The following is a 27,886-nucleotide window of genomic DNA, read 5'->3' on the forward strand; positions in this document are numbered from 1 at the left end:
AAGAGTTATCAAAGAGCCAATCACAAAAAGGTACCTCACAACCATCCCCCTTCCAGACCCATTCTCTTTGTTGACACAAAAAGCAAGTTTCTTCGACAGGTCGATTCCAACAATAATCACAGACTCTATGAACAACAACCAGATTAGGAACATGCTTAAACAAAATACCATGCCCTTCATCGTCTTCATCGGGGTGTTTTGGTACGGTCCCTGTGTTTCCCGCTTTTGGCATTTTTGTGTAATTCCACATTGACAGGTTCATCTTGCCGACACTCAGAATCATAAAATAGATAAGTCCCCACACAATAGCCATCCATGACATTTTTGAAAAAGACCCCGCATTCTTTTAAGATATCTTTTTCGTTTTCTCTTTTTTCTTGGACTGTTTTCCATAATCTTTCTAGATTTTGTAGACAAGCATGCACGGGATCGGTATGATGGAATACTCTCCACGTCCCATCTAACTTTAAATGCTTCCAGACGGCAGACATAAACTCTTCCGATTGCACAATCGCTTCTTTTCGGTCAGGGTCCCATGTTGGAATCTCATCAGGGGTCTTCTTTTTTCCTCTTCTCCATTTGGTTCCTTTTTTTTTCTTTTCATCCGAGGCAGAGGGGTTGGTCTGTTCTTCTCGTCTTTGAAAGACATTTTTTATCTTTCTCATATAACACTGGTGGGTGGCACATTCTTCTTGGGTCATCTCTACATGGCATTGTCTACAATTGACAATGCCGCATTTATGAGAACCGTTTTCTGACGAGATCATCCCGTTGCACACCTTGCAACGTTTCAAAGTCTTGCAGGTCGATCTACCTTGAGAATCTTGTTCAAGGTGTTTGACAAAACATTCTTGCGACAACAACCATCGGTTACACTGTTCACATTTGATGTGTTCGCTGCTTGAAACCCGTTCACAATGACCCTTTTTACAACCCGAACACACCCTGGTACATTGATGTTTGGTCTTTTTGTGAAAGTGTTGTCCACACTGAGGGCATCGATACCCTACTCCAAAAAACGCCTCTAATTTGGTCACAACCCCACAATGATTCTTGTACATGTACAAGTTAAGAGCAACAGAGTCGGGCTTGTTTTCGGGCTGTTTTCGATAGACCACATCGTTTCTGTTTTCATAACTGTAGACGGTCACATAATAGTGACCTTTAAACCGGCGTTTGATATAGTTATCGATGGTTTCGATGTCTTTTAACAGGCATCCTCCTTGTTTTTCCACTTCCTCCAGAGAGACCCCGCTTTGTTCTAAAAGCTTGGTTGCTACCTCTCTTCTAAGTGTCCTGTTTTCACTGGCAGTCATCTGTTTGTATAGTTTGAGTGATTGAGAACAATGCTCTTTTTTGGCATGGGCCATGGCCAAAGAAACAGAAATACACAACACCCCAGGATCCTTTACCTGCAAAAACGATTTTGATTTCTTGAGATAGTCTTCGATGTTTACAGAAGTAGGGTGCATTCCCACAGGACCAGGCCTTCTGATGTACATGATGTTGATGTTAAACCCGTCTTGTCCATCTCCCAGACCCATGATCCACTCTTCATTCGATTGCAAGATGGCCCCAATGTTGTTCATGATAGCATTGATGTTCCAATTAACTACCCTCCGCAGTTGACGGATATCACCATGACGTAATCGGGGATGGGCAACATGGACGTGGATTAAATCCTGGGGACGCCTCTCTTCTTCGGGAGGTAAAAAACGCCCTATGGCGTCCTGGATCATAAATGATACCACTTCGTCCCCATCATAAAAGTCCAAAAAGTCATCAAGGGGTAACACCCTTAGACCAAACAAAGTAGTTTGTTCTCCAAACCTTCCCGGAAGTCCCCCTTGTTGGACCCTATCAAGACGATAATACCTTCTGACATTTTCTTCGTTTAATACAAAATCTGGAGGAATATCTTGTTGTTGATCATCGTCATCGTCATCGGCCCCTTGCTGTTGTTGACGTTGTAATTCTTCTAAAAGAGCCGCCTCTTGAGCTTCTCGTCGCTGCCGTTCGTTTCTTTCTGCAACTTCCTGTTCAAGATCAAATACATCTTGAAGAATGTTCTCCATCTCATTTTCTCTTTGTCTGATTTCATCTTCTAGGTCAAGAATATTGTTTAATATTTGGTCATGGTCTGGGGGTCTATTCAAGGCTTCGTTTTCCATATCCAAAATATCATTTATCACATTTTCTTCTTCTTGCTGCCTTTCTAACAGCCTTTCTTGGGCTAGTTCTTCGGCGCGGGCCAATTCAATATTGCGTCTTTCAATGTCTTGACGCATTTCTTCAATGACCCTTTCCAATCTTTCCTGCAATTCCAAATAACGGGCATACTGTTCACCCTGGTTTCTAAAATCGACTACATCGGCCATGTCATCTATTTCTTGATGTAAAGCCTCTAACAATTCTTCAAGATCAACAGGGTCTCGAACCCCCAACCCTTGGTGTATTTCTTCTTGTGCCTGACGCACTTGTTCAAGAGCCTGTTCGTTCTGTTCCACACCCTCGATGACCCTGTTTTCTATTCTGTTGATATCTCCTTGGTGACGTTGCAAATTTCGAATTAACTCATCTACCTGGCGTTGCACCTCTCCTTCATCCCGGGGTTGTTCTAAAATACCATCTAACTCATCTCGATACCGTGCATGCTCGTCTACAATATCTTCAATGTTTAATTGATCTAACATGTCATTGTTTATTTCAATTTCTCTCTGGGCATTGGCCATTTCGGCGTTATAATTTTCATATTCTTGGGCTAAATTGGCGGCCCTTTGCCCCACTGCCAACCCCTCCCTCTGAACTTCCTGGGCCCTTTCTAATAACCTTTCCTGCCCATCTAAAATGTCATTTAACCGATTGACTTGATCAAATAAATCTTGGGGGTCCACGGGGCGAGCCAACAGCTCGTCTATTTCATTTTCAAGTTCATCGACTTCCTCTCTTCTTCTTTCTTGTTCTATCATTAACCCTCTTTCATTTTCTATTCTATCTTCTATTCTATCTTGCTCTTCCAATACCTCTCTACCTAATTGTTGCAAAGGGTCATCATAAGTGGGCGGGGTCAAGGGGGATTGGGATACACCTTCTCTTTCAAATATTTCCCGCTCAATTTGCTCTAAAGGGTCTCCCAATTCTTCTTCTAATCTTTCTCTTTCTCTTTCCAACCTGGTAGGAGAGATGGGACCTCTTAAAATTTCATCTAAAATGTCTTCATCTCCTCTAAAATGCCAAGCCCTTCTCATGGCAGCTTCCAAGTCTTCCCCCTCTCTTCTTTCTATTTCTTCCCCATTAAACAAAATGGCTACCGCATTGTACAACTCTACCATTGCATCGCTTACAATCAAGTTAGGATTTTGGACCAAAGGATATTCAATCTGACCCCTCATCATCCCAATCATCTCATCAATTTCCTCAGAGGTAAACCTTTCTCTTCCATCATCTTTTTCTTCGCTCAAAGCATCTATCAACCATCTAACTTTGTTTAACATTTCCTCCCGCCTTTCTCTATCTTCAACATCTAAATCAGGCTCGGGTACAACATTGTCATAAGTTTCAACATTATTATTTACATTGTTATTTCCATACAGCTCAACAAAGGGAGGCGATTCATTTCTGGTATCAGCATATAAATTTACAAAGGGTGGAGACTCGTTACCACCACCACCATACAACTCAACAAAGGGGGGCGACTCGTTATTTGCATCGCCATATAAATTTACAAAGGGTGGTGATTGGTTTCCATCACCATATAAGTCCACAAAAGGGGGTGATTGATTTCCATCACCGTATAAATCCACAAAAGGGGGTGATTGGTTTCTATCTACAGCCTCAACACGTAAAGCTTCAAATTTGCGAGTAATAGTATCATAGATCGATTTTAAATTTCTATTTAATAACTGGTGATTGTTTAAAATTGGATATATTACAGTAGTCTTCAGTTTCTTGATCCAATCCAAGTCCTTTTCTTTATCCTGTGTTGTGCTTGTAGACTGTAGAGCAAAATCGTTTAATTGGGTGATGAGGATGTTTACCTCTTCGATGAACTGGAGGGCTTGCAATCTCCTCTGGGTAGGAGAAACGGGTGTGGGAGATGATCCAGACATCTTTCAAGATGAGTTTCTGTAAACAAATAAAAATAAAAAAACAATCATTAATTATTTATTTGATGATAAACACAAATAAATGATGAGAGTAACAAAGTATTTTTTTAAAAAAAGATAAACGCAAAAAATCAATAGTTACCTTAGCGGGGGTAAATGGGGTCCTTCTTCCTCAGCAGGCGGCTCGACCGTCTTCGGCGGTAGGGGGTGTCTGGACGAAATCTAGACAACAGGTCTCGTCTTGCTCGTATTGGAGAGTTTCTCACCTCTTCCTGAGAAATGGTAAACGTTTGTTCTGTAGATAAAAAGATCAAAATAAAAAATTTTAAATCATCACATTTGTTGTAAATACATTTTTTACTCTCAAAATAATCATCATGTTTTTGACATTCGATCAAACACACATTTTACGCAAAGTTTACTTACGTTGGAATGGTGGAGTATAGCCTTCAAGGCAGATGATGTCATCGTCATCACTTTCGACCATAGGAGTGTTGAGCAAATATCCTTCTCCTCTGGTTGGAGATTCAGGTATGTCTTGCCTGTTGTAACAGGGGGACCAGGGTACGACAGGGGGACGGTTGGTAGATGATCTGGGCGGTGTCGATACAGGTGGAGATGTAGAAGAACTCACGATGTTCTCTGCGCTGGCATCTAAACTCATGCCAACCTCTTCTTCAGGGTGTGTGTTTAGAGCCGGAATTCCTTGAAAGGCGGGTTCCTCAACATTCCATTCCTCGTAGATCTCCGGACACTCTAACATGATGGGGACAGCTGGAGCACCTGGTTCGACATAACAAAGCTCCGAAGTGTCTCGCCCGGCTTCAGGGGTGGATGTCCTCGGGTAAGGTAGGGGCTGTTGAGGGGCAGACGTTTCGGACCTTGAGGCTTCTGTAAAACACATAATAAACAAACAAAAGTCACCTCTGTGTCTGTTTTTACAAACAAAATACTTAAACAAAATAATTAAAAAATTAACTGTTACCCACCACGTTCAGCAAGAGGCGTCCAAAAGTTAACGATGTCTGGATGTTCGATCAGTTTTAGAAGTTTGCAATCATCACATCTTTCTACTAGCGGCCTGGATTCTGGTGGGTTGTTGTCGTCGTCCCGACGGTATACTAGGTGTTCGAGGTCGTTTATCACTTTCTCTTGAGCTGTGACCTTTGCCTTGTACTCATCCCTCTCTTTCATGCTGATGGTGTGATGACGTCGTGTAGCCTCCAGCATCACCGCCAACATCAGCCAGATGTCATCCTGACGACTTAGTTGGAGCTGCCGATCTTTTTCATTATCCAGCATGTTTTGATTGTTTATGACGTTCAATAGGGTGGGGATTAGCAAGGTGCTCATTGTACGGTATTTACCGTTAAGATCTTCCACCACACCTTTTAGATATGAGATTTCTCTTTCTTTGGCAACGTTCGCCACAAGCAGATCTCTTTCTGCTGGATTTTTCACGTTTAGAGCTTCGATCTTTTTTGCAATGGATTCTGCTCTAGGTTTGTACTTTAGGTAACCGTGCAACATCCGGAGATCACCCCCACGGCTTACAATTCGCCCCATGACCTCTTGGGCCTCTCTCACAACTTCGGCACGCTTGCTAAGATGTTCATCCACGTCATAGATTGTTCCATATGTAGCCTCCCACCATGTCCAATCTTTCATTCCCTGGAACATGCTCTCTATCTTTTCAACCATTTCTTCCTCAAGTTTCTTGCACTCATCCATCTTCTCAGGGCGGGCCTTTAAGTGTGCCATTTGCCCCGCAATGTACTTATCCCATGACAGAAACCCAGGTTTTTCGGATAGCTTTTCAAACAAACCGACATAGCTCACCCCATAGCACTCGTCAAACATATCCTGGGCTTGCTGTAAAGTGACATAGTCTTCTCTATAGGGATCGTTTGATCGCACCTCATCATCACCACATCTCTTATGGTCAACACCACTATCATCTATCACAACATCCTCTTTAGAAACACCGTCAAAAAACATCTCGTCTATGAGTTTCTTCACATCATCATCATGCCTAGAGGGAGACCCCATCTCAAACAAATAACTGCTTGTTGCACTGCTGGTGCTAGGGGTAGGGCTCGCAGGGGAACTCGCAACATCATTCAAAGCCGGGTTCTTTAAAACCTCAGCGAGGCTTACAATCTGACCACTTTGGTTTCGAACGCAAAGTTTTCGGCCAGGGGCTCCAGAAGGACCAGGGGTACACTCTTCTTCTTCACTCACTAGCCCATTAGCATGGTCCACACACTCCCACCGATTATACCTCTCTCGGGCCTCTAAGCAACTTGCACAGGGTCTTACAACTACCCTATTTACAGAGGGGGATGACAAATCCAAACGAGCACGATCCATTACGATAAAAGATCTCACAAATATAAAGCCAAAAAAGTTTAAATGCTGGATCTATTCAAGATGGCGTTGATTGCTCAAAGCTATAACACAAAAATAAAAAACATATATTTTATTCTTCATCACAGGGACCAACAGTAAACATCAATTGCTCACAGACAATCACCTTATTATCTTCTTCTTTTTGAACATAATTGCATATGCCATAAGGTTCCCAACAATAACCAAAAGCTTTTTCACGAGTATAGTATATGCGACAATAATCCCCACTCCAATTTTCTACCAATCGAAGCAAAACCCTACGAATGCAATAAGATTTATCATCACATAATTCATATTCCACACGAGTGTCACTTTTCCACATGCAATTGTCTACAAAATGAATTTCACTATCAAAATTGGCAACTTCAATCAAACCCATTATTCAACAGACACTCGCTCAAAAAAATTATTTTCAAATTTAGACTTACCAATTAGCATATACAGATAAAACCAATAATAACCCAAGCTAAACTTTTGCTCCAATAATTTATAACACGCTGTCTGATTGTGAGGTACAGTGAAACACAATGGGGAAACATCCGACACAATATAAAACCAAAGGCATAATTGATAAACTCAAGTACAAGTTGGCGAGGCATAGAGCAAACGGTCTGCACGGTTATGGAGCTAGAACCAAAATGATGTCTCGCTCTGTGCTACACCGCTATTTATGCTCTCGCCAAGACGCACTATCAAGACGCACAGCTCTATATTACATAGCCTATGGGAAACACGCGTGAGTGTTTTTTTTTGTGTTGAACGAGTGTTTTTTTTTGTTTTGAAGTAGTATTTATTAAAACATTCAGTTCAAAATCATACATACAATAGTAAATTAACAAAACATTGTTCACAAAGTCAAATAAATAATTATTCATAATACAAAAAAGAATTGTACAAAAAAAAATACAGAATATAACATTCGCGTCATCAGGAACAAAATAGTTATAACAAAATAATTCATAGTGACGCAATTGAACTGAATGAGTAAAACAAAGTAAAGCCCTCCTATCCCAACTGCCCCTCCCCCCACATCCCATCCAAGCCCAGGAAGCGCGACCTGCTTCCCTCCCCTTAACCCTACCCTCCATTTCAGTCTAACTGTATGGTTGAACTTTCTTAGCCTCAGCATCCCTAGAAAATAAACTTGTCCCATTTTCTGAAATGGTTTGTTAATAGACCTCTCTGTTCAGCTAGTTTTCTTTCTTCAAGTCTATCTTCTTGTATTTTTTCCTTAATATGGTTAAGGGTCGGTGGATCTTTTGTGTTTCTACTATTTTTTAAAATCATATACTTTATGAGGATTATTATGTGATTTAATAATTGAGCCTCTCCTTTAGTTGACCCTTCCACGCCTACGTGTACACCTTTTTTATCTATATTTGTAATGATAGGGAGTTGAAGCATGTTCCCACATTCTATCCATATAGTTTTTATTTTATCACATGAAAAGAATATATGATCATATGTTTCTTCTTCTTTACTGCAGAATGAACATAAATCATCTGTTGTCATTTTAAATAAATATTTTTTTGTGTATAGTATATTGTGTAATATTTTAAATTGAAATTCTCTGAGTCTGCTGTTCAGAGTCGATTTTCGTGGTCTTAGAAAAATATCAGATATATCCTTTTTTGTTATATTATATTTTTCCTCAAGTTTTTTAAATGCTTGGGGTATATCCGATTTCATACTTACAAGAATATCATATATTCTTTTTGATGTGATGTCTTGCAAGTCAAAAGTGTTGAACGATCTTAAACGATACCGATAGCTTAAACGATAGCTTAATCGATAGCAAACTATCTATTGCTTTTACTCTGCTTGACTCATTTATATTTGATTTATTTATTTTTTTTGGCTGGGAGGGGGTTGTTAACTAGAAATTGAAGTACGCAAACGTGCACAGTGAACCTTGACCAACTCCACCATTGTACATGTGCTGCTTCTTCACTGGATTCGTATAGCATGTAGTATTCTTTGTCAAGAAGAAAACTAGTGCTGTCCAAGTTGTAGAGGATTGAATGTGCTTTCAGTGTCAAAAAGACACTAAAGTCCTTACAGTGTACAACACCAGTCATGGTGTTGCATGTTTTGATTTGAAGAATGAAATAAAAATAACTCTATCAACAGTAATTTTCTTAAATGCTTCTTAATGGCACTTGATAAAAGTCTATGGAAGATTTGTTAGCATTTAAGATATACAGCTATTAAAGCTCAATTATCTTTTTGGTGCATGTTTTGATTTGAAGAATGAAATAAAAATGACTCTATCAACAGTAATTTTCTTATTAATGCTTCTTAATGGCACTTGATAAAAGTCTATGGAAGATTTATTAGCATTTAAAATATGCAGCTATTAAAGCACAATTATCTTTTTGGTGATATTAATATTTAGGATTATAAGAATCAATCGCTCGCAAACCACATAAAAAATTTAGAGCATTCAAAACCTGTAGACTGACAGGTAGAGGATTGTTCCTCTCCTCCATCCTCTTTAAAGGGGAAGTTCACCCTGACAAAAAGTTTATTGTAAAAATAGCAGAAAAAATAATAGAAAATATTGCCGGAGGTTTGAGAAAAATTCATCAATTAAAAAGTTATTAGAATTTCAATTATTTGATTTGTGACGTCAGACAGCATTCCTACATAGCGAATGGTAAAAAATCAATGAAATGTCATTTTCTCAGAAAATTGAAAATGGTTTTCACTGTAACTTTTGTATATCAATAGACAAATCATTTCACACCCGATCATGAAAAGAAAACAAAATTAAGTCATCTGGAACCATACAAAATTTGAAATTCATACATTTTATATTACATAACACATGGGGCAGCTGCTCGTTTATGACGTCACAAATCCAAAATTTCGAACTCTAATAACTTTCTTACTCTTTAACAGATTTTCCTCAAACCTTCACCAATATTTTTTACTAGTTTTTCTGCTATTTTCACAACAAAGTTTTCTTCAGGGTGAACTTCCCCTTTAAGTCTGCTTCAAGCATGTTGATGATGTAGATGACATTCTCCTTTAATAGAGAAACAATAGCGGACTCTAAGGGCCAACTTCTTTTATCCTAGTGATGCTTTTTCTTCAAGTACATGTATGTTTTCCTGGTTTGGAAGTTCTGTGTTCAAAATACTTTTCACATTCCTCTGGCTCTGTAAGCTTCCTTTGTCTGCAATCTTCAAATGTTCAATGATTTATTGTTTTTGTTCTTCTGTTTCATTGAGAAATGAATTGGGAATATCAACTATATTCCTGGCTTCAACCCAAGTGTCAAGTTCTTTAACAAGTATTTTTTTTATCTATGTACTTGGATACTTTTACTTCGAATGGATGCAGCTCTGTAGTTGACAGTTTCCTCTGTAGCAATGTGTTGTCAGTTGTTGGCTGTTGCTCAAGTTTCGGTTAAATTATGTTCTTTCATTCTCCTTGTGCTCCTCCTCACTGGCAAAGTGGACATCTTAAACTGAAAGAAAATCATCATGATTCAAATTCAGGACTACAACATGTGGCAGATGACAAGAAAGACCAAAAATTAATGACTTAAACTTTGAAGAAAATCAAGTGAAAAGAAACAAGTAGAAATCTAGAGGCTTTGTTACCGTGCTACTAGACCTCTTTTACATCTCGCCTGTAACCTAATGATAATTACACTTCAGGATTATTATTAGATTTAGTATACTACCCCCCCCCCCAAAAAAAAAGGAAAAAATAATAATGATAGTAATAATCAGAATTTTAATAATAGTGATACTAAAAATAATGATAATAAAAATTAAAAATCTATAAATGAATACAGAATTGTTTCAAATGTGGCTAAAAATTAAAATAAAAAAATACTGTTAAATTTGTAGAGTAAGATTATGTCATCCCTTTTCTCCATGGATTAGAAATAGAGTGAAATTTATAATAACAATATGATTTCACCTATCTCCTCTCCCTATTCTCCCAATCTGCAGCATCTATGATATGAAGTGTGTTGGTCATGAGTCATCAAAATTGTTTAAAAAACTTCTTCCACTGCCACTGGTAAGGATATAGACTCCACACACTTTGTTTATCCTTTTTCTTGTCTGCATTACCCCCTCAATCAGAATGGAACGTTCTGGTTGTGTCATTTGGCCGGCTGTCTCTAAAGGGAGGGGGGTGAAACTGCGATCAATAAGTTGTGCTTCACAGCACGCATACAACTTGTATTTCACCTTCAAATGAGAGGGACCTTCTAAGTCAACGGTAGAGACTCTAATAATAATAATAATAGGCATTTATATAGCGCCATCTATCTAGAAATATTCTATTCCGAGGCGCACAAGAAAAGAAAGAAAGAGAAAGTTTGGATGAGTGTCAAAGTGCCAATAACTAATACTGTTAGAAAAGATAAGATTTCAGTTTGGATTTAAAGGTCTCCAGTGATTGTATAATTCTTAAATTTAATGGCAAATTATTCCAGAGAGAAGGTGCTGAGGCAGAGAAAGCTCGTGCACCATATGCTACACGTGTCTTGGGAGTCTTAAGAAGTTGCTGGTGTGATGATCTCAGGCTTCTAGCTGGTGCATAAGGCGTGACAAGCTCTTGTAGATATTTTGGTGCCAAACCATTATACACTTTCCAAGTGAGAAGAAGTATTTTATGTCCACCATCATGGAGTGGGTTAAGAACATGACTGCCAAAGGAAGGTGGTATGAATGGAATCTTCCCGAAGGCACCATATTAACACAACTCTCCTTGATTGAAAGGTTTGCACAGCAAACTAGAAAGGAGTAAATTATAATGCTCTGTTTGGGACTACATGACATGGTTGGTAGTAGTTCTGCTTTAGCCTTTTTCAAGACTGTTGCCAGTTGGATAATGTGACGATGTGAGAATTGAATATTACCAAAACGGTGGATGGTGAATCCCAGCTGGCACTTGCATTGTGCACCACATACTTCTTATCTCTTCCCGAACAAGGTCGGGAAGATTCCATTCATACCGCCTTCCTTTGGCAGTCATGTTATTAACCCACTCCATGATGGTGGACATTTGGTCACTCTGTATGAGCTCCCTCGCAAGGAATTTGAGGGCCATGAGCTGTTGTTCGGCTCGTAAACGCGTTCTTTCCACGGAGGACCTTAAAGGTTGTAGGAACATAGGCAAACTTTCTCTGGTACTTTGGTTGGTGTCCATTTAGAGAGATAGGGGGAGGATTTCAATAGTCGTCCGGATATGATGGATTTGGATGCACCACTGTCAAAAAGAATCAGTGCAGTTGTCCTATCTGGCAGTCGTCCCTTAGTAAAGCTGCGTTCCGGTTAATTGTAACTCAACTTCGTCAATCCCTAAATGAGTAGATGTCATGTCATTGTCAGGCCTATTCTTAGTCGGGGAGAAAGAACAATGAGCGCTATTGGCTCTTTCCCGTCTTAAAAATCCTGTGGACGTGGTTGTTGTTGGTAGTGAGGTTGTTGTTGGTGGTGAGGTTGTTGATATTGGGGCTGTTGTTGGTGTGGTGGGTAGTATTGATGGTTGGCATAGCTACCGTATGCAGGGGCATAGTAGTCATGATAGTCAGGGAAGGGGGGTGGTGGGGTTGTCATGTCCCTAAGTCTTTTTCGACATTCTCGCCAAATATGACCAGGGATACCATAGTAGTTGGATGTAAGTCTAGGAAGTGTTGGTGGTCGGTTTGTCCGTCCGACTGATAAGGGGCTCCTACCGCGTCTATTTTGCACGTCATTGCGCCTGTCGTCTCGTCTATGGTGACTGATGTCACGTCGTCTTTTGGGGCTTACGCTGTGACCAGCACTACGACTAGCACTGCGTTGTCGTGGGGTTGGGGGTCATGGGGGGGGATTTCGGCCTATTGTCATTGTCCCTGTCTGTTTTGAGGTTTAAATAGTGTACCTGCTCCTTTAATTGATCTATTTCCTCCTGAGCAGAAAATGATAACTCTTTCGTCGGCTTAGTCTGTCTGTGATTGAGGTCTAAGTATAGTTGGGCTTTTGCCGCTATTTCTTCTGAGGTCAGGTCGGGGGCGGTCATCAGTATGGTCGCGCGGCAGTCCGACGGCAAAGAATCCGACAACTTATGCCTAATCTGGGTTTCCCCATAATCGATGTAGGCTGCTGTTGTTTTCAACCTTTGCAAGTACGCGTCTGCGCTCTCGTCATTTGTCATAGTCATATTTTTGAAGTCCGTCACATGGCTATATGACAATTTAGCGAACTAAACCGTCTTATGAACCCATCCTTAAGGTCGCTATATGTATTAAATGGATGTCCGTCAATCCAAAGTCGCGGCTGCCCTTGTAAAGTCCATCTAAACGTTCGCAGTATTGTCTGGAATTGGTCGGGGTCGGCTTTGTTAATGTCATGCGCATCTAGATAGTCGTCAAAAGTCAAGAAGTGCGCAGTCGAGTTGTCCCTATCAAGCTTATCACCCGAGAAACGGGATGGTAGGAAGTCAGTCTGTTGTAGGGTTTGTTGGGAGGTGTTGGATGAAGTCATGATTATCGATATAGGGTAATTAATCAAAGTGATAAAATCAAATGGAGCTTCACAGGGTCTCCAAGGTTCTGTGATTCACAGGATTCTTGAAATTAACTCCGGACGGTTCAGAAAGTGGTGGGGTATTATCCCCACAGGAAAACCGTCCGATGATTTGGGAATTCCTGGAGTCGCTACCGGGGCACTCGACTCACAGAAGTCTTCGGCCTTGAATCCGGTGCCGATGGTGGGTGCAGAATTTTCACCCACTGATTTAAGGAAAGTAGCGTCTCAGGATTCTCGACACAGTTCCTTTGTACCTCCCAGCTCCAGTAGGGTATGCTTAGTTTGTCTTCTTTTCTTTTAGATTTTCACTAAGTTTTTGCACATGCTCTTAATTTGTCTACTTGAGCTTTCAGTTTACTTGATTTTTCCTTTTCACTCTTCAGATGCCATGTTTTTGTGACAAGTCTATGAGAAACTTTGCATGATTTCCATTTTGAAACCTCGCATGATTTCCATTTTGAAACCTCTTGCAGTTCTGCAGACAGTTTTGTAGATTTTCTCAATTCATATTTGTAGCTTGTCTCTGACTTTTTCCATTGTTCATTGGTTTAAGGACCAACACGTACCATATATATGTAGGTTACGTTTCTCAGTCATTAACTTCTTGGCATCTCCCTTATAAGCATAAGCTCGCTCCTCAATAGATAATCGTTCTTGCCTCTCTGTTGCAAGTTCTTCTTGTAGGTGCAGTTTCTCTGAACATTCCATCCGCAAAAGTTCATGAATCAAGAAACTAGCATCTCAAGACACTCAACACAGTTCCTTTGTACCTCCCAGCTGCGGCAGGGTAAGCTCGCATTATCCTCAAATGGATGCAGGCAGGTTTTTGAACTCTTATATCTTTCCCAAGGTATCCCCAGCGCCATCGTACGACTTTCCTATATGCAACATATCAGTATTTCCTGCAAAATTCAAATAGAAAAATACAATGTAATTTGTTGGCACATTATGTTTGTGGAACAAACAATATTACTTTCTGAGAAGTTAGTCAGGTTGCCCCACCCCCAAAAAAAGAAATATGAAAACAATACAAAGTGTATGGTAACTGAAGTCTTCAAAAAGCGTATACATTTATTATTTCAAGTTTTATGATCTCTGTGGCCTGATACTTGTTATGGTTACAGGCATGGAAGATTTTGACAAACTTGACCCTCCCTGTGAGAGACAAAAAGGACAGGTGTATGAACAAAAATTCTGCACCCTGCGTACGAACATGTGCAAGAGTCCGACAAATTTGTTTGACATACTCTGTCTGATGATCTGTATCGGATTCCTTTGTCTCGTTTTTCCTTTTCACATCTTTTGTTGTTTGATAGTTATCATTGACAGTTATTTTGTGTTTATCATCTCTCCATGTTGTCTTGATCATTTTTTTTCATTGTCAATGTAACATTGACATGAATATTTGCACAATACACTCACCTAAAACTAAAAAAAAATCACAACTGCCGATAGCGGCTACGAATCCACCTCTTTACCTTCTTACTTCTTCAGTTCAAGTTCAAATTTTGAAAAAAAGACCAAAAAATGAATGTATAAAAAAGAATCATGGAGAAATTCAATGTTTGTTTTATTGATTGGAATAAGATTGAATGAGAATTATATAATAGAACTGGTGGTTCCAAGGATTTGTTTCATGGTAGTCAGAACAGGTACATTGCGGGGGCCGGTGTTTTTGGTTCGCACAACGTACGAATGAAGACTCTTTTGTGGATTTTCTGCGTTCCAGTATGCTTCGTCCGAGAACTCTTCCCTCCCTGATGTTGGTTTGATGTCATCAGGTATGCCCTTTCTGTTGATCATCATAGTGCCCACTACCGTCATGTTGACCTCGGTGAAGAGCCAGTCTGCTAAAGACAGTGGCCCGTATTCTGAAGTCAGGTTTAACTTAGACCATGGTCTGACTCTGTGCTTGAATTATGGAAAGCCAAAAGTGGCAAAATTTCTATTCAGTTTCTTATATTTACTGTGCTCTTTCCTGATTTTTCTATGGCAAAGACAATCATCTACTTATACTTCCTACATGTACACAATTATGAATAATCTGAGAGCCAAAGTGAGGTGAAATATTATTTCTCTACTGTTAGCGATTTATTTAGCAATTGGCTCTCCATACTAAACCACAACTTTAAACCTGAGTCTAAGTTAAACCCGACTTCAGAATGCGGGCCAGTGAGGTGTAAAACCTGTCCATGGTTATATGTTCCTCATAAGTTCCTCATTTAATAGGGGTGACTGGAACACATTGGTAAAATCAGTAAATCTCGGGACTCGCAGCACAGTTCCCTTGTATATTCCAGCACCATCGGGGTTTGCTTGCATTACTCTTATTATAAAGGCAATAAATGTGTCTTCCAATATTTCTCATTGGGCGAAAACCCCCTGGTTTTCCCCCTCCTGACTTAGTCTTTCTACTAGTCTTTTATTGGTCAGCAAGTCTAGCCATTTCCTCCAAAGTGACAGGTTCGTGATCTAATAACCATACCTTTAGATAAGGGACCTTTGTTAGCATCTGTTCTTTAAGGATCTCTTGTTTTAGCCTATTTAGATCCAAGGCGGCATTTGCACCCCTGTAGCCACCTACTAAACAATTCGATCAACTGTACTGAGTATTCTAAGTACAGTGTACGTCTCATCTTTCCTATCATAGTGATCCCTAAATTTTACCCTATATGCCTTGGCAGGGAGGTCATACCTTTTCAAAACTGCCTCCTTTACTACACTGTAGTTCTCTACATGATCAGGGGATACCCTGATGTACATGCCTCTCTCTTCCCTTACCAGAGAGCAGTGGGACTAATTAGTATGCCCAAATTTCTTCTGGCCGAAAAAACACATCAATATCTTCCCCTTCGACAAACTTAAATCCTGGCATGTGGACTGGGATACTGTATTAGGACTTTAATCAATCTTAGGTACACTCCTATCATTTAGAAAGAATATTATTTTACTGTGAGAATTGCTTCGTCACAGCCTGCCCCACAATTATTCAATGAAGGAGTAAGAAATATTGGTCAGAACTTGTGATATTAAATCATGTTTCCAAATTTATTCAAATCTGTGCCATTTGTTATTGACCTTCATGTATTTTGTAATATTTTAGGTTTGTCATAATGGAACATAGATTAAACTTACTCATTGTTGCGATCGTTGACGCCCTTCAATGCTTGCTACTATCGATCAGTGTACTCCAGCCAACCAATGTACAGTGAGGTCGGATGTAAAATTGCAGCCTCGAATGCATCTGTTGTGGTCAAACTTCAACCCCCTGGTTTTCCCCCTCCTGACTTAGTCTTTCTACTAGTCATTTATTGGTCAGCGAGTCTAGCCATTTCCTCCAAAGTATCAGGTTCGTGGTCCAATAACCATACCTTTAGATCATAGGGGACCTTTGTGAGCATCTGCTCTTTGAGGATCTCTTGTTTTAACCTATTTTGATCCCAGGCGGCATTTGCACCCTCCAGCTACCTACTAAACAAGTCGGTCAGCTGTACTGAGTATTCTAAGTACGTCTCGTCTTTCCTAACATAGTGATCCCTAAATTTTACCCTATATGCCTTGGCAGTAGGTCATACCTTTTCAAAACTGCCTCCTTCACTACACTGTACATGTAGTTCTCTACATGATCAGGGGATATACCCTGGTGTACATGCCTCTCTCTTCCCTTACCAGAGAGTAGTTGAAGAGTTCCACGATCTCTGTGGCCTGATACTTGGGATGGTTACGGCCTTACGGGCATGGAAGATGTTTGCAAACTTAACCCTCCCTGTGAGAAAAAAAAGGACAGTTGTATGGATGAAAATGCTACACCATGCGTACCAACATGTGAAAGAGTCTGACATAAGATTTGTCAAACTCTACCCATAATCTTTATGGGATTCCTTTGTCTCGATCGTTTTCCTTTTCACATCTTTTGTTATTTGATAGTTTATCGGTGACAGTTATTTTGTGTTCATCATCTGTCCCCATTGTCGGGATCATTTTTTCATAGCATCGAAATCGATTTATTGTCCATTGTCATAATTGAGTGCAATTCCCCTTTACTCTACAACTAGTCTTGCCATTGTTTAATTGATACGTATTGTTTTGGGGTCTCCCTGAAAGAAATGTAGAAATGTGCCTACCATCCAACTCATCAGTTAATTCTCCTAGATAATCACCCAATTTAGGCTGTAATTCATGGGTCAAAAGCACTTGAACCTACAGAAAAGGATGCTTCAAAGTTGGGAATTATTTGCTGTAAACAAACGGCATCGACAACCTGTGGACAAATGCCCCTTGTACCATGAAATATATTTTTGATATCCCCATGAAAATCTTCGAATGGAAAACGTGAGTTGGCCCAAAGTGGTCCTAAAAGCCTTTACATTCTCTACACATTCGAGAAGGCTGTGGTCATTCCAGGTCATATGTCTTTTGCCATAGAGGCACTCTATTCGAAGGCAAAAGCGCTTGAACCTACAGAAAAGGATGCTTCAAAGTTTGGAATTATTTGCTGTAAACATACGGCAGTGAAAACATGTGAACAAATGCCCCTTGTACCATGAAATATAATTTTGATTTTGATATCCCCATTACGATCTTCGAATGGAAAACTTGAGTTGGCCCAAAGTGGTCCTAAAAGCCTTTACATTCTCTGCATAATCAAGAAGGCTGTGCTCATTCCAGGTCATGTCTTTTGCTATAGAGGCTCTCTATATTCGAAGGCAAAAGCGCTTGAACCTACAGAAAAGGATGCTTCAAAGTTGGGAATTATTTGCTGTAAACAAACAGCATCGACTACCTGTGGACAAATGCCCCTTGTACCATGAAATATATTTTTGATATCCCCATGAAAATCTTTGAATGGAAAACGTGAGTTGGCCCAAAGTGGTCCTAAAAGCCTTTACATTCTCTACAAAACGGAGAAGGCTGTGCACATTCTGTGTCATATATCTTTTGCCATAGAGGCTCTCTATTTGAAGACAAAAGTGCTTCAACATGCTCTCTGCCTGTAACAGAGATGCACTTGACATTGAATCAGACAATGAAATAAATGTAGATTCATACAGTGACAAGAAATGTTGCAAATAATCATCAGTTAATATACCTCACAGACAAGGCAAAGAGTTAAGTAGTAAAAACAAACTTAAGTCAGATGCTTTCCAAACTTTGATGTGTGTTTTGATCTTTCTGGGTAACCTGGAAACACAGTTGGGTGTAGAAATGTTTCGTAATCGCTTATCAACTTTCTTTACAAGCTTAGAAACAGAGAATTCTGCTGCATGATAGCTAGTGTCAAACCACAATGATACAGTTTTTTTGTCACTCCTAGAATGAGCCCTGGGTATTCTGGAAATACAGCTGGGTGTAGAATGTTTTGTAATCGCTTATCAACTTTCTTTACAAGCTTAGAAATGGAGAATTCTGCTGCATGGGAGCTAGTGTCAAACCACAATGATACCAAACATTTTGTCACACCTAAACTTAACCCATGTATGTAGTCTACTGCAATGCTATTTATGATGTCGAATTTTGGGACAGAAAAAAAGTTCAACAACCATGACCTTGAAACTCCAACTGGCTTTCCTTTCCCCTGGGTTTGGTACATGCACTGTATGCAAATTGGATGGCGTGGTCACAGGTTCCGAGGATGTGACCAGATGCATTACTTGCTTTGTAAGGATATGCATGGGTATAACCGCCTCCTGCTGTATGTATCGTATCCCCTGGCGAAAGACAGTAGGGGCACCCCACACTTCCATTAAAATGAGTAAATTCCTTGAAGGTACATCTGGCATGGGAGTCCATAACTGTACTACCACATACAAGAAACTTGCCAAAGCCCTCAACACGTAGTCTTATTCCTAAGAGAAAGAAAATTGTGAACAAGACACAACACCAAAGTGCGTGAAATAACCAGGTACATGTAGTTCAAATAACATGAGATTTTCATAGGATTTTGTGGCCTTTCGTAATTTTCAGAAAAAATTGTCTATCATGGGATATTACATTGGACTTAATTAAAAGTAATTGACTGGAAATCCCAAGGTGTCTATCATGAAATACATGGAGCAACAGAATCATATCATCACCTACACCTTTGAAACTACATTATATTACATAACATTACAGGAAATATATTACATTACATTACATAGAATTCCCACTTAGCTGAAAGAACTTCCTAGTATCATATGCCCTACTGGCCTCCTCTCCTACTATGTCCTTATTATGGCTGATATGACTTTGGACTGACCAATAGCGTTCAGAATTATTCTGAAAATTTACTGGGTAAGAACCTTACTTATTGATTCTTGGATAGAGAGTCTAAAGTCAATGTACTGGATTTTTCTCATTTTCTGTACTCTGGTAACAAAAAATTGCATTTGTAAGCCCACTGTAAAACATATTACGGAATGAGTGAGAACCTCTTACTCTGGAATTGTATGTTTTCAATATTTTGAAGGATGGTAAGAAGAGCCTCCTTGCCACATTGGCCAGGGTTTTTTAAGGGGATGTTGGGTGGCATTCCTTCCACTGTAAATGATTCTGGTCTTGAATAAGGCAATGTTATCCACTTTCCTCCTGGAAATGCTTTTCCTGGTATGAATTCAACAACAATTGAATCAAGTTAGCTTCATACAATACAATGCATTTTAGGTTGTAGGTTTACTGGCTTGTGTGAAATGTTAAAAACTATTTGCAAAACTAATTCAGAATTGTCCTGATAATGTGAATTGATGACGTGTGGATGTCCTACTGGATAAGAACCTTTCTTATGGATGCTGAGATAGAGAGATGTAAATTCAATGTACTGGATTTTCCTCATTTCCTGTACACTGGTAATATAAAATATGCATTTGTAAGCCCACTGTAAAAGGTATTATGCAATAAGTGAGAACCCCTTACCCTGGAATTGTATGTTTTCAATATTTTGAAGGATGGTAAGAAGAGCCTCCTTGCCACATTGGCCAGGGTTTTTAAGGGGATGATGGGTGGCATTCCTTCCAATGTAAATGATTCTGGTCTTGAATAAGGCAATGTCATCTGCTTTCCTCCTGGAAATGGTTTTCCTGGTATGAATTCAACAATTGAATCAAGTTAGCTTCATACAATACAATGCATTTTAGGTTGTAGGTTCACTGGCTTGTTTGAAATGTTCAAAACTGTTTTGCAAAGCTAATTCAGAATTGCCCTGAGAATATGAATTGATGACGTGTGGATGTCCTACTGGGTAAGAACCTTACTTTATTATTCTCGGATAGAGAGATGTTAAAGTCAATGTACTGGATTTTTCTCCTTTTCCGTACACTGTTTATATAACTTGGCATTTGTAAGCCCACTGGAATTGTATGTTTTCAATATTCTGAAGGATGGTATGAAGAGCCTCCTTGCCATATTGCCCAGGATTTTTTAATGGGATGTTGGGTGGCATTCCTTCCAATGTAAATGATTCTGGTCTTGAATAAGGCACTGTCATGTGCTTTCCTCCTGGAAATGCTTTTCCTGGTATGAATTCAACATCAATTGAATCAAGTTAGCTTCATACAATACAATGCATTTTAGGTTGTAGGTTCACTGGCTTGTGTGAAATGTTCAAAACTGTTTTGCAAAGCTAATTCAGAATTGCCCTGAGAATATGAATTGATGTGTGAATGTCCTGCTGGATAAGAACCTTCACTTATTGATTCTGGGATAGAGAGATGTTAAAGTCAACGTACTGGATTTTTCTCAGTTTCTGTACTCTGGTAATAAAAAATTTGCATTTGTGAATCGCCCTGCCGTTCGATTTTGTTTATTCCGGCCATAGCTGCGCGTTGTTTACCTGTTTTTTGTAGGTCTTCGATGTCAGTGAAATAGTGACTTTCTGGAGGTTTGTAAACTAAGGTCTGTATCACTGGCCATCCTTTTCTGTCTCGGAACTTCGCTTTTGATCAATGCACCATTTTGCTGTTATTCTGCCTTATTGATTTTGTTTTCTAATCATGTAAAAATTGTTTGTATATATTGTGATCCTCGATGATTCTCCAATAAAAATATGTTTTCAATATTTTGAAGGATGGTAAGAAGAGCCTCCTTCCCATATTGGCCAGGATTTTTTAAAGGTTTGTTGGGTGGCATTCCTTCCACTCTAAATGATTCTGGTCTTGAATATGGCACTGTAATCCACTTCTGGAAATTCTTTTCAAGTATCTATATTGTAGATCACCTACACCCTTGAAACCATATTATATTACATTAAATTACATAACATGACATGTCATGACATTACATATTTACATTACATTACATTTACATTACATTGCCACATTGACAGGGTATGTTGCTATGGTAACATTTTGAGCAGTAATACCAAAAACACCTTTTGTTGTCACTCCAAAACCCACCCACCTTATATAGTCCAACCCATTCCTCACCTTTGTTTCTAGCATGTTGAATATAGGCATATTCTTGTTGGCCAACATAGATCAGCTAATCTTATTGCAATATTGGATTGCATGTCCTGTGAAGGTTCACCTCTGGAAGGAATCAAGCCGATGGTGTATGGCATGAAGTTATGCTGAACATTAAGTCCTCATGCTGCTGCGTGATGGTGATGCAATTTTTGATGGGGTCAACTTCTGTAACATCCCACCTTTGCAGCCCGGCCTGCGAAAGGCACAACATCGTCCACCACCATGCTGAATGTGGCCCAGTTTTCTGGGGCCTGGAGCAGTACCCAGAGCCTCCGCATGGGAGTTGCTGCAGATCACACCCCAAAGGATACTCTTCAGAGAGAGCCTTGGGCAATTGGACCCTAGACAGAGCATCGGCATTGACATGTTTCTTGCCTGGACGGTGTTTCAGGTGCATGTCATACTAAGCTCCTCCATCCAGTCATGTAATTCCTTCTCCCATCACTAATTCTCTCACAGAAGCTGTATACCTCCACACTATGCGACACATTGTGACTATCGCAATGCTGAAGATTGTCATTCTTGGCAGGTGCAGCAGAGGCAGCGGAACACCAGGCTCGGACAATAAAAGTGGAGGGGCATGTTTTGTCTGCCAAACAATAGGTGCCCCTCCACTTTCATTGTATGAGCCTGACGTTCCGCCGCCTCTGAGGTGCTGTGCAGTCTGTAATGTGCCAGAGCTTGCACACATTTTTGCACTTTAGTTGATATTGTTTCCTGTCACTGTCAGACACTTTGTGCAGAAGTATGATCTGTTGTAGAAGGCACTTAGTGATTTCACAAGATCATGTGATCATTGTGCCAATGAAATTAAAGGGAATGCTAACTGGTCCTTTGGACGAACGTAAATGATACTGTTTGAAGTCTTATCGGAAATGACGATTACTTGGTAATTTCACAGTTGAGTTTGAATTTCCTCAATGCCACATTTCTTGTAAGGTATGTTTGCCTCTCTGTGTAGTTGTTTAGCATATTCTGCCTGTTTTCCATAGTTCTGCCGCATTGAATTCCACTGTTCATCATTTTCAATCCTAGCTATACCAGTCACGATGGCTGATGCACAACACATGTCATCATTGCCCTTATTCTTTGTTCTTATGATGATCTTAATTCTCAGGAGGTTTTCCTTTAGAGAAGTTTTCTTGCAAACTTCACCATTGATTGCCCGTTTGACACTTGCTGAAGACTTGCTTCAGAGTACACTCAGTGGCTTTGGGGACAACTTTCTCCAGGAATATGAGTGATGTGGGCCTTCAAATTCTTACCAGCGATTAGAATGTCGCCCAATGCTGCTCTAGACTGGCCCTTTTTTTCACACAACATCTTGTCCATTATTCACTGGAACAGCTCTGGGGGCGGCTGCAGAAAGAGTTGCAATCGATTGCAACTCTAAAAATCATGCGCAACTTGATTTTCAACCAATCAACAGCGCGCAATTGGGACTTGCGTTTGATTTTTTGACTTGCGTTTAAACGCAACTCTTTCTGCAACAGGCCGCTGGGGTAATTGGCAATTGTATTACAAGTATTTCAGGGAATGTTTCTTTGTCCTTGGGTCAAACAAATTGATGCTGTTCAAATTCTTTTTGGAAATGACGATTACTCTGTAATTTTGCAACTCGGTTGTATTTTTGTAATCCTTTAATTTCCTCAATGCCACATTTATTATAAGTATTATGAGGCGTTCATGATAATGAAGTGAGCCATCTTTGGCTTAAAATAATAAGGTTGAGATATGAAAAACAAAATTTTGATTTCGGACTCGATGATTTCGGGCTTGGTGAATGACGTTGTGATGGAATGGACATGGTGGGTGATTTTGGAATGCGCTGAAAGGAAAGAGATTGGTACCTCGCGACAAGTGGTGGAGATCAATTCGTTATGCAGACGGAATCGGCTCGCTCCCGAGGCGCGAAATTTTTCGAGAAAATGTTCCTTTAACCACTCATATTAGTCCTCGTTTACATCATCCTCCCTGGGTGGTCGATCCTCCAGCCATCTCGCTGCCCTGTTCTGCAGCATCGTTTTGAAAGCGTTCAGCTTTTTGTCCGGATTCCATTCTGTGAAATTCGCATAACACTCAAATGAGTCCAACCATGCATCAGGGTTTCCAGAACCATAGAAAAAAAACAGGTCTCATAGATTGATTTGTTAATCATTATGACACGGTAAAATTTGAATTAAATTGATGAACTCAAATTCAAGGACCGAGAACTGCTTAGTACGAAGTTTTCATAGAGTAACGTGTATCAATCACGTTAGTGACCGAGAACTGCGGAGTACAAAATTTGCATAGTCTTACTTGTATTATAAGCTCTAAGTCGATGGGGTGTAAACAGTCAAGGACAAGCTTGATTCCGTTTCAATAATCCGTTAAGCAATGCAGATGCCCGAGTTCTCCACCACCTGTCCTTAGGTACCAATCTCTTTCCTCTCAGCGTATTCCAAAATCACCCCCCATGTCCATTCCATCACAACGTCATTCACCAAGCCCGAAATTATCGAGTCCGAAATCATAATTTCGTTTTTCATATCTCAACCTTATTATTTTACGCCGAAGATGGCTCACTTCAGTATTATGAACGCCTCGTAATATTCGGTATGTTTGCCTCTCTCTGTAATTGTCTAGCATATTCTGCCTGTTTTCCATTGCTCTGCTGTATTGAATTCCATTGTTCATCATTTTCAATCCTAGCTATACCAGTCACAATGACCTATGCACAACATATATCATCATCCCCCCTATTCTTTGTTCTTATGATGATCTTCATTCTCAGGAGGTTTTCCTTTAGAGAAGTTTTCTTGCAAACTTCACCATTGATTGCCCGTTTGACACTTGCTGAAGACTAGCTTCAGAGTACACTCAGTTGATGACAGCTTACTCTAGGATCTAGAGTTCCTTTCATAAACTTGATATACATGTCTTTAAACAAATTTACAACAGTTATAAGCTACTGAAATCCTTTAATCTGATTGGCTGATCGTACATTTGTTATAGATGCTGTGCATTGTTATTACAACAAGTCTGTATGAAACAGTTACCCGATTGTGCACCTTCAAACCTTCCCAACGATGAGAACGTTGTCCATTTCGGCCCTGGCACCATTTTAATATGTTACACAACATCTCATCCATTATTTACTGGAACAGCACTGGGCTGATCGGGTCCTCAGATGTATCAATATTATGAAGTGAAACAGTGTGTCCACCAAATATTCCAGCTTAAGGATAGAAGTTCTTACTACCTTGGGTTTATTCAGTACTTATTGAAAAATAATACCGAAAGTGAGTGCAAGATTTAAAAAAAATCAAAGTCAAATATTGACAAGTATTGATTGTTTCACTGCATGCACTCTTGTATGATTGAAATGTGAGATGATACTCAATTATAATGATCATATGGAATTCATGAGGTGCAATGAAGGAAGAGGGGCAAACAAAATAACAAAGGAACACATAACTACTTTTTAATATCATTGATAAAATGAATTATATGGGTAAGGTCTCCATTAAATCTTAAATGTTATTTCAGACTGGCTATCATTGATCTAATTCAGTATATGATTCACATTATTGACCACTTACCAAAGCTTATACAATTTCAAATGTTATTAATCTTAACGGATAGAACATGCAGAGTTCGCGTCCACTTTTCGTGGTGTTACAGATGCTGAATGCTATTTTACTATTTGTAAAACAGTAATTGTCAGAATTAGCTGGTGTTTACCCCTCTTGTAAGGAATCTACCATTCTAAGAATGATTTGATACAATTTAGCATAATTGTTGCACATTTGAGATCAATGTTGTGCAGGGTTGGATGGGGGTTGTGTACTTTTATTTTATTTTTTTGCAGGCAATTTGGGGATTACCCCTCCCCGATAGAAGAGGACGTTTTCTTATTCATAAAATACCATCTACTTTGGCTTGTCAGCCAGTGTGGTTGCTCACTTTGGCTGTCAATCCTGTGGCAAAATTAGACTTTTTTTGGGCTGATTTTGGGTGTAATTTTATGTTTTCATGGGTCACTCTAAAAATAACTCCCAAATAACCTAAGGCTTCAGGGCGTAACGCTGCGCTGGTTCAATGTGCCGGCTTTATGAGAAATGGAACCATGTCTATTATAGATAATGTACATTTTTGCAGAATATTTGTTATTTTTGTGATTGTATGTAAATTCTTACTCAAAGTTTTATGAACCATGATATTGTGTATGATATTTGCTAATTTGTGTACAGTGCAATATGTATGAGATATCAATTTTATGGGGGGTTTTCAGAGACATATTGATGATAACAAGGCTTATTTGATAATGTGTGAGCTGAAGAAATCAAATCCTGTTCTCTCTGTTCCTTCATAATATCAAAATCTTTAATTATTTCACATTTTTACAGAAAAGCATGTATTGAAATAATTATGTAAGAAATGATACGGTACAGGAATTATGTTCGTAGGTATTGAATGAAGAGTCAATTGTAAAGATATGAATACTTAGGTCTATTTCATAAAGTATATCATATCCGTCATTCTAATAATCTAAACACGTTATTGGTCTAAACCCAGTCATGTGACCAAAGATAATTCCAACAAATGTCAGCCACAAATTCGGCAAAAATGCCATGAATCCTAACATCATGCGTGTACACATGCAATCACCACAACTTTGTCAAATTTTATTGAACGATTTCTCACTCAAAAGCTGGGATTCCTTTATGTTCGTAATGAAATCAGATCATTTTTTATATTGTATTTTAATGATTATGATGTACCAATGACGTATATAAACCAAATATATATATCCTTGAATCAGAGGTTTGATTTAACTATGGTCCCCTCAGTGACGCGAATGCAACAATTTTCATTCGGGGGCTGCGATCCTCAGAAAAATAGTTGATTCCGGCATCACTTTGGGACCCATAGATCCAACCACTTCCTCTAACGGCCATACTTTATTCAATACACATGTTCATTTTTAATCAGAAAACAAATTAGGTGATGCCAGCATAGCTTATTCACTGCATTTTATGTAGGAGTAATTGAACAACAGCACAGAAATGAAAATGATCATTTTGCTTTTAGATATGCAATTCATGCTAACATTAAGATGGAATATATATATTTTTATATGGGTTATGTTTTAACGGGATCAGATGACTTTATTATGATTCCGTATTATGTTCTGTTAATCTGAAGGTAAAAATGTATAAGTGTAAAGAGGAGATTATTCCCTGTTTGGTTATCTGAAATGTAATAATATTTAAATGTAAAGATTAAATTATTTTAATGCAAAACTAAATTTCCATCGTTCATTGTATTCTTTAAAAAACTTTTAAAAGCATTTATGGTGTGTGATAGCTTTATCAGTAAGGAAATGAGAGATGTATACATGAGAAGGAAAGCAGCCAGAGGAGATATGGAATTGGAGTGGGAGAAAAAGATGGGAGGGTGAATCCACGTGTGTGCGTGTGCCATGTGGGTGTGTGTGACAGAGAGAGGGGGCTGAAAGAGAGAAGGGTGGAGGAAAATGGATTGGAGTTAGGGAAAGAGCAATAGAGGGAGATGGGAAATAAAAAAAGAGGGAGAACAAAACACAAAGGGAGAGAGGGGGAGAGATAGAGAGAGAAAGAACGAAACAAAGAAACGGAATGAAACAATGAGTGAGCAAGACAAGGTATAACTTGTGGAACAGAAGTGTGATATGAAGAATCATATGAATGTGAAATATGACTTCGAGATGAGGGGATAGCAATATTGATTAAAAGAAACTTTCTCTTGAAGTGGGAAAGAGACGGGAAGAGAGAGGGTGTGTCTATGTGTGTGTGAGGGAAGGTGTGAGTGTGTGTGCGGTGCGGGTGAGTGTTTGTGTGTGAGGGAGGGTGTGTGTGTGTGTGTTGATAATTTCTTGATATTATATTCGTGTGTGTCTGTGTGCTCATCCATGCTGGAAAAAAGGGGACATCCCTCGTTTTCTATGAAATAGCGGATGGTAGGAGGAAGAGACTTTCTTGGGTTGTTGGAAGGATGGAGAGTGGGTGTGGGGTGGATGTATGTGCGTGTGTGTGTGTGTGCTTGTCCATGCTGGAAAAAAGAGACATCCCTTTTCTATGGGATTCCCAAATCACAGTGTTATACACTAAAATAGTCATCCCACATCGGGGGACATCTTTTCACACAGAGTAAAAGAGTGCCCCACTTCATCACAGAGGAATGACTGTGGATTAAAAACACGTACGAAAAGTGATAATTTGATTCTTTTCATCTTACGTGTTCACAAAATCAATGCGCTTTGATAAATCGGAACGATTTCACACACATTGACTTAAACGCAGAATTTAAAAGTGCTCCCATTTTATCACAGTGGAATGTCTTAATGGACACAGTGTGAAAAAGAACATTTGAT

The 27,886-nt window shown here is 39.4% G+C and overlaps 1 pseudogene; it reads right to left on the minus strand.

Moving 5' to 3' along the window:
* Positions 1–11,084: 11,084 nt before the first annotated feature.
* LOC121417081 lies at positions 11,085–13,591 on the minus strand (annotated as a pseudogene).
* Between the last annotated feature and the right edge of the window lie 14,295 nt (positions 13,592–27,886).

Source organism: Lytechinus variegatus, chromosome 6 (assembly GCF_018143015.1).
Source record: "Lytechinus variegatus isolate NC3 chromosome 6, Lvar_3.0, whole genome shotgun sequence".
Lineage (NCBI taxonomy): Eukaryota > Metazoa > Echinodermata > Echinoidea > Temnopleuroida > Toxopneustidae > Lytechinus > Lytechinus variegatus.